This window comes from Geotrypetes seraphini, chromosome 4 (genome assembly GCF_902459505.1).
Source record: "Geotrypetes seraphini chromosome 4, aGeoSer1.1, whole genome shotgun sequence".
NCBI lineage: Eukaryota > Metazoa > Chordata > Amphibia > Gymnophiona > Dermophiidae > Geotrypetes > Geotrypetes seraphini.
In genome coordinates this window covers 14,756,826-14,768,148 of record NC_047087.1, presented here as the reverse complement: position 1 = coordinate 14,768,148, position 11,323 = coordinate 14,756,826, and the positions used below count along the sequence as shown (strand labels likewise).

The window sequence follows — 11,323 nt, the reverse complement described above, 5'->3', positions numbered from 1 at the left end:
TTTGGGGATTCTCTAGCACTCAGGAAATACATAAATATTATAACCCCTGAAATAGTTAATTCTAAACTAAAAGTAGATTTTCATCATTTTTTCTCTGTAAATGTTGTTCTTTAAAGTCAAAATTACAGTATCGGATTAAAGTTCAAAAGCCAAATCCACTTCTTGAGTCTTTTCCAAAGAGTCAGTTATAATATCCCCTATTTTAATCTCTTTTCCCTTTCTCTTAATAGGAAGGTAGTAAATTTTATTGTAGGATGGAATCTCTTCTTGCTTGTGTTGCCTGTTTATAACTTTCTGAAACACATTGTTTGGACATAACACCATGGAAATCCTAATTATTATCATCGGTGTATATATGAAATCAGTAACTTGAGCACAGTATAGGTGGGAGACTATGTACAGTGTTTACTGTACACAAAGTTAAGCCTGGCTTTACAGTGGAGACAGATGCATTGTGCTGGGATGAATAAGGCCAGTCATGGGACAGGTTTGCAGATTTCAGGACGCCTGCATTTCCACGGGGTATCCAGGAAAGGGCAATTTAGACGCTCCAGATTCCTAAATCCAAACCTTTTCTTAAGAGAGCAGGTAAGAAGTATTTCCTCGACTGGGGGGGGGGGGGGGCCTTTTACTCAGGAGCTAAATTTAAAAGCAGCAGTAACATAAAACTCCCTTTTGAATTTTCTGTGGTTTATTTATTTATATTCCCCCGTCACAAATTAAAATGTACATAATCAGACATAACACTACATCATGCAAACAACACTAAGACCAGCCTATATGGATAAACAGACAAATGGGCATAAATTTAATAAACAGCGCCAAAATTTAGATACTAGGATGAGACAAATTCTATAATGGCAGTTCCACACAAAAACTGCTATTCTAGAAAACTAGTATAAATCTGCAGTTTTGCCCCTAACTTTAGGTCATATCAAAGGCTGGTGTAAGTGCTCGCACAGTGGTGGTGTATGGGGGTGCAGGGGGGAGGGGAGGTACACAACAGAAATTGCACCCACAGCTTCTAGAGTAGCAACTAAGGTCAGTTGCATGTACAACTGCTAATTGGTGACAGTTGAACACATCAGCACTAATCTAAGCTATAAGAACAGCCGTACTGTGTCAGTGGCCAATCCAGGTCATAAGTGCCTGGCAGAAACCCAAAGAGTAGCAACATTCCAGAATCTCAAAGAGTAAGCAAGATTCTGGAACCCCGAATAGTAGCAACATTCCATGCAGAGCCCCAAAGAGTAGAAAAGATTCTGGAATCCTAAATACTACCAACATTCCACGTGGAATCCCTAAAGAGGAGTAACATTCCATGCTAGGATCCCAGGACAAACAGTAACTTCCCCCATATCTGGGATGGAGGAGTGGTAGACCCTGATCGATTTTCAGAGGGTTGTGTTCGTGAGGAGCTAGCTAAAATAAAAGTAGACAAAGCGATTTGGTCGGATGGTGTACCTCCGAGGATGCTGAAGGAACTTAGGAGTTCTGGTAGCTCCGCTAACTGACCTTTTCAACGAGTCTAGTCTAGTCTAGAGTCGGGAGTGGTACCGGAGGACTGGAGAAGGGTTGTTGTGGTCCCTCTCCACAAAAGTGGAAGTAAGGAAGAAGTAGGGAATTGCATGCCAGTAAGTCTGACTTCTGTGGTAAGCAAATTAATGGAAACACTTTTAAAACAGAGAGTGGTTCAGTTTCTGGAATCCTGTGGATTACAGGACTGGAGGCAACAGAGGCAACATGGATTCACTAGAGGAAGGTCTTGTCAGACAAATTTAATCAATTTCTTTGACTGGGTGACCAGAGAATTGGATAAAGGATGTGCGCTAGATGTGGTGTATTTAGATTTTAGCAAAGCCTTTGACAGTGTTCCACACAGACGTCTGATAAATAAACTGAGTGCCCTCGGGATGGGTCCCAAAGTGACGGGCTGGGTCAAGAACTGGTTGAGTGGAAGGCGACAGAGGATAGTGATCAGTGGAGATCGCTCTGAGGAAAGGGATGTTACCAGTGGTGTGCCTCAAGGTTCTGTTCATGGGCCTGTTCTTTTTAACATTTTTATAAATGATATTGCTGAAGGGTTGTCAGGAAAGATTTGCATCTTTGCAGATGATACGAAAATCTGCCGGATGGTGTGAATAACATGAAGAAAGACCTGGCAAAGCTTGAAGAATGGTCTGAAATTTGGCAGCTAAAATTTAATGCTAAGAAATGCAAGGTCATGCATTTGGGCTGCAAAAACCAGAGGGAACGGTACAGTTTAGGGGTGAAGAACTTATGTGCACGACAGAAGAGCGGGACTTGGGTGTGATTGTATGTGATGATCTTAAGGTGGCCAAACAGGTTGAAAAGGTGATGGTGAAAGCTAGAAGGATGCTAGGGAGGTGTATGGCCAGTAGGAAAAAGGAGGTATTGATGCCTCTGTAAAAGACTCAGGTGAGACCTCATTTAGAATATTGTGTACAATTCTGGAAGCTGCACCTTCAAAAAGATATAAAAAGGATATAGTCAGTCCAAAGGAAGTCTATTAAAATGGTGTGTGGTCTTCGTCATAAGGCGTATGGGGACAGATTAAAGATCTCAATCTGTATACTTTGGAGGAAAGGTGGGAGAGGGGAGTGATATAGAGAATGACATGGTGAGTGTTACCCGTGGCTAGCTACCCACCCCCGAAATGGGGATGTAAAAAATATGGTCGCCGCAGGGACAGGGAGAAGGCCATTCACTGCCCCGTGGAGTGGTGAATGGCCTTGTCTCCACAGTTAACTGAGGATCGTGCTGAAGATTGTGCGGTCCAGCGTCCCACTCCCTCCTTCCTCCCAGTTGTGGTCCGAATATCTCCCTCCCTCCTTCCCTTCAGTGGCTTACTTTAATTTTCAACTTAACAAGCCACCGGAATCTTTAAGTCGCATGCAGCTGCCAGCAAGTCCTCCTCTGATGCAACTTCCTGGTATGTTGTCTTCATCATAAGGTGTATGGGGATAGACTTAAAGATCTCAATCTGTATACTTTGGAGGAAAGGCGAGAGAGGGGAGATATGATAGAGACATTTAAATACCTACGTAATGTAAATTCCTTCAAGCAACTTCCCCCCGACACCCCGCAATAGCGGGAGAGATGCCCACTTCCTTTCACCACCAAGCAACTTCCCCCGATACCCCCCCCCCCCCAAAAAAAAAAAAATAATAGGTCGTCCCCTCCCCGGTGCATCCTGGCTCTGATTGGCGCAGGTTGCTTAAAGCCCCTCCTATTAGGTGGTGCTAGGCATGATTCTATAAATGACACCTAGTAGCTGATTGACAACTACACTGGTGCTTAGAAGTTAGGCGCCACTAGACGCTGTGTATAGAATCAGGCCCCGAGTGTGCAACCCTATTTTAAATATAACGAGTGGGGAACAATAAGAATTGTAGCATTTAAAAACAAAATGATTAAACTTTAACAGCAAAACCAGAATGCAATAATGCAGCCATACACAGGTGACACACTGTAACGTTTGTGTGCAAGAGTTTCTTTGTGCACCAGTCTAATGAGAGGAGATTTATGTGGGAGATCCAAGATGTACCCTCTGTCAGTCTCGCAATTCTAGGGTTTTGGGCTCTAGAAACTTTCATTGGATTAGCATAAGAATATTCAAAAGTGTGAGCTTTTCAAAACATGGCAGCCCTGGAAAGAAGGCAACTGTACCATGTGAAAATTCAAATTCAACTCGATCTTTGTGATTAATCCATAGGCTGGGTCAATCACAGTTCCAGAACCAGTACCACTACCAGCATGAGAGAGAATGAAATCTGCCTGGGGCTAGCTAACTCCCAAGCCTTCCAGAGTCACAGATGCCCACAGGAAGGTGGAACTGGTGACACCTGGTGGCTGGACTTTGGATCTGTAATTGTAGGGCTCTAGAAGAAAGATAGCCACTGCACTGAACTAGGCTAATTGAGTTGGCAGCATTATTGAACAGGGGGAAAATCCCCAGGTGGTTATGAATTAAAGTTCAGTTCCATCTGAACCAGAAGCTGCTTCTTTCCCCATAAGAATGGAATGTTCTAGCTTAGGTGTGGGGTGTGGGTGGGAATGAGCAACACAGAATAGCTGAGGGACCTGCTCCATGACCTCAGTGGTTGAGTCTTCAGTTGACAAATAAAGCACTGCAGATACCTGAGGCAGAGGGTTCCCTACCACACTGTCAAGTGCTTCCGTAAGAGCGGAACTGTCACAGGGGGAATCACAAGCCAGTGCAGTCAGGTGTCAGAAGAAAGGGCGCAGCTGCTCCCCAGTAAATGGCAGAAAATGCCATGACATCAGAGAACGCTTCAGTGAGTCTGCAGAGAAACCACTGCTTCCTGTTGTGCAGGGAAAGCAGATCTCCTGCACAGACCAAACTAACAGATGAGATGATTCTGTCTCCTCTGGGCCTGTTCTTACAGCCTCTTCTGTTGTCAGGAATATGAAACACGAAGACCACACAGAGCACTGGGCCTCGAATTCTTGAGCTCCCAGGGGAGAAGAGCCTAGGAACATGGGACTCGAGTTCTCCTGTCTGAATGGTAAGGTTGGAATATTTGGCATATGCCACACTTGAGTTTGAGTTTTAGGTTGCCTTCTGCAGACCATCTCGCACTCAAGCTGGGGTGGAGGGGGGGGGGGAGTTAAGAGAGAGAAAATCTTAAGTAACTATTAGTTCTGCAGATAAGGCAGAAAAATCTTCCAGTGCTCCCAAAAATGTTCAACAGACCTAGTTCTGGTAACTTGTCACCATTGGTAACATGATCCAGGTGAAGCTTTTGCTTTAGAGCAGGGGTGTCAAAGTCCCTCCTCGAGGGCCGCAATCCAGTCAGGTTTTCAGGATTTCCCCAATGAATATGCATGAGATCTATTTGCATGCACTGCTTTCATTGTATGCTAAGAGATATGCATATTCTTTGGGGAAATCCTGAAAACCCGACTGGATTGCGGCCCTCAAGGATGGACTTTGACACCCCTGCTTTAGAGTATTGTGATGCCTGGACTAGGGGGGAGAGGGGATAGAAAGTGTGTCCATGTGTGTTGAGATGGCCTCCACTTTTACATTTCAGCTGCACATGGGAAGGAGATGATATTATGGTTTATAGTATATTGGTTTTGATGTACTGACTTTCTTAAACATAAAAAGGTGGTTTACATACAGAAAATATAATAAATTCAATAAAAGAAATATTCATTATGGTTATTTAAAATTAAAAAGACAAATCAGATTGAATAGGAAGCCAGTATATCAAACAACGAAGATAGATTTAGTTTTAAAAGTTTTAAATTAAATGAGCTATTATGACCGTCTCTCACATTCACACGAACTAGCAAGAAGAGAGCCCTCTCTCCTTGTCCCCCTCCCCTAGGCCTACCACCACTTTTGCCTTTTCTCCTTCGTCAAAGCCCAGCTCCTTCCTCCAATGTGGACCTTAGAAATTCAGTACTGAGGAGACAAAATAGTTGACAATTGTGACAGTTTCATATCTTCCAGCATAATCTCTTCAAATGGGTTAATTCTATGTATTCCAGACCCTTGCCTCATGCAAAATAGGGAACCACAAAGAAACAAGCAAATTGAAAGAGAGACCTCCTTCCCCTCTGCCAAAGAAAGTCAGACTTTATAAGCAGTGCATTTCTGAGAAAAGAAACAGAAAAACATTTTCTTCTGCACTCTGCTAAATACAAAATTAGATAAGATGTACATTTCTCAAAATGGACACATTCCAGTCCTTAAAAAGAATTAAATAAAAATGTTGATTTTCTACCTTTGTTGTCTGGGAACTTTTCTAATTGGGTTGGTGTCAGTCTGTTAATTTTTGTATGGGTTTCTCCTAAATTTTCCAGGTCTGTCTTTCTACTGGGTATGCTTAAGATACACGGAGAGGTGGGAGGAGGGAGATAAAAATAATTAGAATCGGGATGAGGCATGGGGGGGAATCCCTCCTGTCCCGACCACCAGGTCTCTTGGCAGGCCAAGCAGAGGCATGCAAACAGGTTCGGCAGGGGGGGGGGGGTCAATCGGAAGCTGTTAGTCCCTTTCAGGTTCAGGAAGGCTCTGGTGTACTGTGAGGACCCTGAAGAAGTGAGCACCATAGTTAGCAGAGAAAGAAGTCTCAAGCCCTGAGATATAGCAGCAAATAAATTTTTGACTAGTAAAACTGAAATATTGCTTTAATTCACCCTGACTTCTCTTTCTTTCTGGCTATTGCTTTTTCTGCCTCTTCTCTCTCTCTCTCTCTCTGTTTTGCCATTCTTTCCACATGAATGCTAGTTTTCCACAGTCTAGATCTATGGTCTCAAACTCGCGGCCCGCCATATCCTATTTTGAGGCCCTTGGTAGGTTTATCATAATCACAAAAGTAAAATAAAACAGTTTCTTGATCATATGTCTCTTTAGCTATAAATTACAATATTATAAGAACATAAGTGCTGCTGCTGGGTCAGACCAGTGGTCCATCGTGCCCAGCATTCCACTCACGTGGCGGCCCTCTGGTCAAAGACCAGTGCCCTAACTGAGACTAGCCTTACCTGCGTACGTTCTGGTTCAGCAGGAACTCGCCTAACTTTATCTTGAATCCCTGGAGGGTGTTTTCCCTTATAGCAGACTCCGGAAGAGCGTTCCAGTTTTCCACCACTCTCTGGGTGAAGAAGAACTTCCTTACGTTTGTACGGAATCTATCCCCTTTTAACTTTAGAGAGTGCCCTCTCGTTCTCCCTACCTTGGAGAGGGTGAATAATCTGTCTTTATCTACTAAGTCTATTCCCTTCATTATCTTGAATATTTTGATCATGTCCCCTCTCAGTCTCCTCTTTTCAAGGGAGAAGAGGCCCAGTTTCTTTAATCTCTCACTGTATGGCAACTCCTCCAGCCCCTTAACCATTTTAGTCGCTCTTCTCTGGACCCTCTTTGAGTAGTACCGTGTCCTTCTTCATGTACGGCAACCAGTGCTGGACGCAGAATTCCAGGTGGGGGCATACCATGGCCCGGTACAGCAGCATGATAACCTTCTCCGATCTGCTTGTGATCCCCTTCTTAATCATTCCTAGCATTTGGTTCGCCCTTTTCATCGCTGCCGCGCATTGCGCAGATGGCTTCATTGACTTGTCAACCAGTACTCCCAAGTCTCTTTCCTGGGGGATCTCTCCAAGTACTGCCCCAGACAACCTGTATTAGTGTATAAGACTTTTCTTACCGACATGCATCACCTTACACTTATCCACGTTAAACCTCATTTGCCATGTTGCAGCCCATTTCTCGAGCGTGTTTATGTCACATTGCAGGTCTTCGCAATCCTTCTGCGTCCTCACTACTCTGAATAACTTTGTATCGTCTGCTACAGTGAGCCACGCTGGTTTCTTGTTCTTTTCCCTCTTAGATCCCTTGTTGATACACAGTATATATAGATTTTGCGCTTCAGTGACTGTGTCTTTAAAAAGGGACCATGCTTGCTGTAGCGATTTTACAGTGCTTATCCTTTTACAGTGCTTATCCTCGTCTTAATCTTCTTCCCCACCATGAGTTTCATCACTTCATAATTTCCTTTTCGGAAGTTCAGTGCCGTGGCCGTCGTTCTGGATCGATGTTTTGCCCCTATGTCCAGGTTGAAGCGTCCCTTCTACTTCTACGCCTTGTTCCGGTCCTCGTAGTCCATTTAGAATTAAGTCCAGAATTGCATTTCCTCTCGTATTTTCCTTGACGAGTTGTTCCAGAAAGCAATCGCCTACAGAATCCAGAAACTTGGTCTCCCTACTGCAGCCGGAGATGCCTAGGTTCCAGTCTATCCCCGGATAACTGAAGTCGCCCATGATAACTGTGTTGCCTCCCTTGCAGTTGCATTTAATCTTGTGCGTCATTTCTCCATCAGTTTCTTTGGACTGCCTTGGGAGTCGGTAGTAGATGCCGATCTTCATTTCCGTTCCATTTATTCCCGGAATTTTGGCCCATAGAGATTCTACCTTATTTTTCATTTCCGGCGTGTTCTATCCGGTAGACTAAATTCCCTCTTTTATGTATAGGGCAATTCCCCCACCTTTTTGACCTACTCTGTCTCTGCGGTATGGCTTGTATCCCGGTAGCACAGTGTCCCAGACGTTTTCCTCATTCCACCATGTTTCCGTGATGCTGATGATGTCAAGGTTATCTTTTTGTGCCATAGCTTCCAATTCCCCCATCTTATTCCTTAAGCTCCTTGCGTTCATATACATACACTTGAGTTTGCGGCCTGTTACTTTCTTGCATTTCTTTCCCTCTTGTGTCCCTTTTGATGTGTCAGGATTTCTGTATTGCCTATGATCCAATGAGTCTTCCCTGCTATCTTCCTGCACGGTATCCTCTGGGTATACCGTTTCCCGAACCATGGACTCTTGGTCGACTGTCGGCTTTATCCATCTTCCTAGTTTAAAAACTTCTCAATTTCTCTCTTGATATTGCTTGCATGTAGCCTTGTTCCGTTTCCGCTGAGGTGGAGTCCATCCTTCCGGTATAGCTTGCTCTTCCCCCAGAACGTCATCCAGTTGCTCACAAAGTGGAATCCTTCTTCCTCACACCAGCGCCTCATCCATGCATTGACTGCTTGCAGCTCTTCTCATCTGCCCTGGGTACCGGCAGGATCTCTGAGAACGCTACCCTCAGCGTTCTGGTCTTCAGCTTCCCTCCTAGCACCCGGAACTGGTCCTTCAGTCCTTCTCTGCTGTAGTTCCTCTTGCTCACATTGTTTGTCCCCATGTGGATCACCATCGCCGTATCTTCCTCTTCCACGCTGTCGATGATCCTGTCGATGCGGCTCACTATATCTTCTATCTTGGCTCCAGGTAGGCAGGTCACCAGCCGATCCTGTCTTCCTCCCGCTATATGGAAAGATTTATAAACTAAAAAGAGTTTTACCTCTTGCAAAACTGTCATTTCTTTAATAAGACATTAACTATTTTTTTTCTGAAGCCCTCCAAGTACCTACAAATCCAAAATGTGGCTCTGCAAAGGGTTTGAGTTTGAGACCACTGGCCTATAGGAAGAGGAGATGCAAATGTTAAAAATCTTAGCCAATAGGGAGAGGAGAAGACAGTGGATGCTCTGGATGAGCCATTTGGCCTTTATCTGCCATGTTTCTATAATCATAAAGTTCTATGACATCACAATGCAGGTGTAAAAAGCCTTAGCCAATAGGGAGAGGAGATGCAAATGTTAAAAGCCTTAGCCAATAGAGAGAGGAGGAAATAGTGCATGCTGCAGATGGGCTGACTGGATGTTTCTATAACCGTAAAGTTCTATGACATCACAATGCAGGTGCAAAGAGCCTTAGCCTATAGCAGTGGTCTCAAACTCGCGGCCCGCCAGGTCCTATTTTGAGGCCCTCTGTATGTTTATCATAATCACAAAAGTCAAATAAAACAGTTTCTTGATGATATGTCTCTTTAGCTATAAGTGACAATATTATTATTAAGACTTATCCAAAAGGAAAGATTTATAAACTATCAAGAGTTTTACCTCATGCAAAATTGACATTTCTTTAATAAGACATTAACTATTTTTTTCTGAGGCCCTCCAAGTACCTACAAATCCAAAATGTGGCCCTGCAAAGGGTTTGAGTTGGAGACCACTGATCTAGCCCAGTAGCCCGTCCCCATGGTGTCCAATCCAGGTCACTAGTACCTAGCAAAAACCCAAATAGTAGCAACATTCCATGCTACCAATTCAGGGCAAGCAGTGGCTTCCCCCATATCTGTCTCGATAACAGACTATGAACTTTTCCTCCAGGAACTTGTCCAAACCTTTCTTAAAACTAGCTACATTAACCGTTCTTACCACAACCTCTGGCAATACATTCCAGAGCTTAACTATTCTCTGAATTAAAAAAAACAATATTTCCTCCTCTTGGTTTTAAAAGTATTTCCTTGTAACTTCATCACATGTCCCCCTAGTCTTTCTCATTTTTGGCAGAGTAAAAAATTGATCCACTTGTACCCATTCTACACAACTCAGGATTTTGTAGACTTCAATCATATCTCTCCTCAGCCATCTCTTGTCCAAACTGAACAACCCTAACCTCTTTTAGTCTTTCCTCATATACCTCTTTATCCTCTTGGTCGCTCTTCTTTACCTTTTCTAGTTTCGCTATATCTTTCTTGAGATAAGGCGACCAGAATTGAATGCAACACTCCAGGTGAGGTTGCACGATACAACAATACAGAGGCATTATAATATTCTTAGTTGTGTTAACCACAGGACACATAGTGCCAACTATGCATTCTGCTTCTTTTCCCAGGGATTAAATTGTGTGTAAGCAGAGAAGAGGATCCTGTGGCCCTGGGTGATGGTCACTTGCGGGTCCCTGACATCATCATCACACCCCCTACGCCAACCGGTACAACAGCGCTGAGAGAGACTGCACAAAACTCAAGGACAGATCCACGGAGTAGCAAGAGCTGAGAAAGGCCGGCAGGAGGCAACAAAGTACGTGAAAAATAGAAGGGCTTCAGGAGAGGCAGAGGAAAAGCCAGATGCTGAAGCTCAGAGTGGGCAAAATGAAAACTACTGGGAGATCCTAAATACCAATGGGGTCTACTGGAATTACATTCATGAGTGTCTGAAAATTGCCTCTGTGCTAGCAGGGTTTACAGTCCCTCACGTCTTTCATCTCCTGCTTAAACCACTGCAGGCATTCTGCCAAATTCTTATGCAAGATTTCTGACTGGTGCTACTAAATCAAATGGAAAGATTGCGCAATTGAAGGAGTACGTGTGAAAACAAGTTACTGCTAGCTCAAAGTGTACCAGGACGCCTTGTATACAACACAGCCTGAAGAGAGAGACAAAGACAGAGAATACCTCCAGGGCAGTTTCAGAGGCGGCCTGAATTCCTGGGGTTAGCTGTTGTATACCTCCCAAGTGTCATAATACAGAATATACACTAAGGGTGAGGGGGCTAGAGATGCACTAAAGTCAGCGATCATCGCTAAACCTGTTTTCACAGCTGTAGCGACGATCGCTTTTACCGACCCGATGCACAAAATGTCTCACGGCATGTTTTTCCCCTCGCTCGCCTATTTTCCGATCCGGTGGTGCAAACTAGCTAAAACTCCGTGCAAAGTAGCCTAGCAATTGGCGCACAAAAAAAACAACCAACCCAAAAACAGGGGTTTTAGCTTTCGGAAAAAAATGACTGGTGGGCCATTTTGTGCATCGAGTTGGTAAAAGCGATCGTCGCTAAAGCTGTGAAAACAGGTTTAGCGACGATCACTGACTTTAGTGCATCTAGCCCAGAGTTGGGTAACTCCGGTCCTCGAGGGCCGGAATCCAGTCTGGTTTTCAGGAT

At 44.1% G+C, this 11,323-nt stretch overlaps 1 long non-coding RNA gene across 1 annotated transcript; it reads left to right on the top strand.

Annotated features, from left to right (window-relative positions):
- Positions 1 to 464: 464 nt before the first annotated feature.
- Positions 465 to 11,003, top strand: LOC117358995. Its single transcript, XR_004539140.1, has 3 exons — positions 465 to 588; positions 4,447 to 4,550; positions 10,275 to 11,003. It is a non-coding gene; the product is annotated as an uncharacterized LOC117358995 (long non-coding RNA).
- Positions 11,004 to 11,323: the final 320 nt, after the last annotated feature.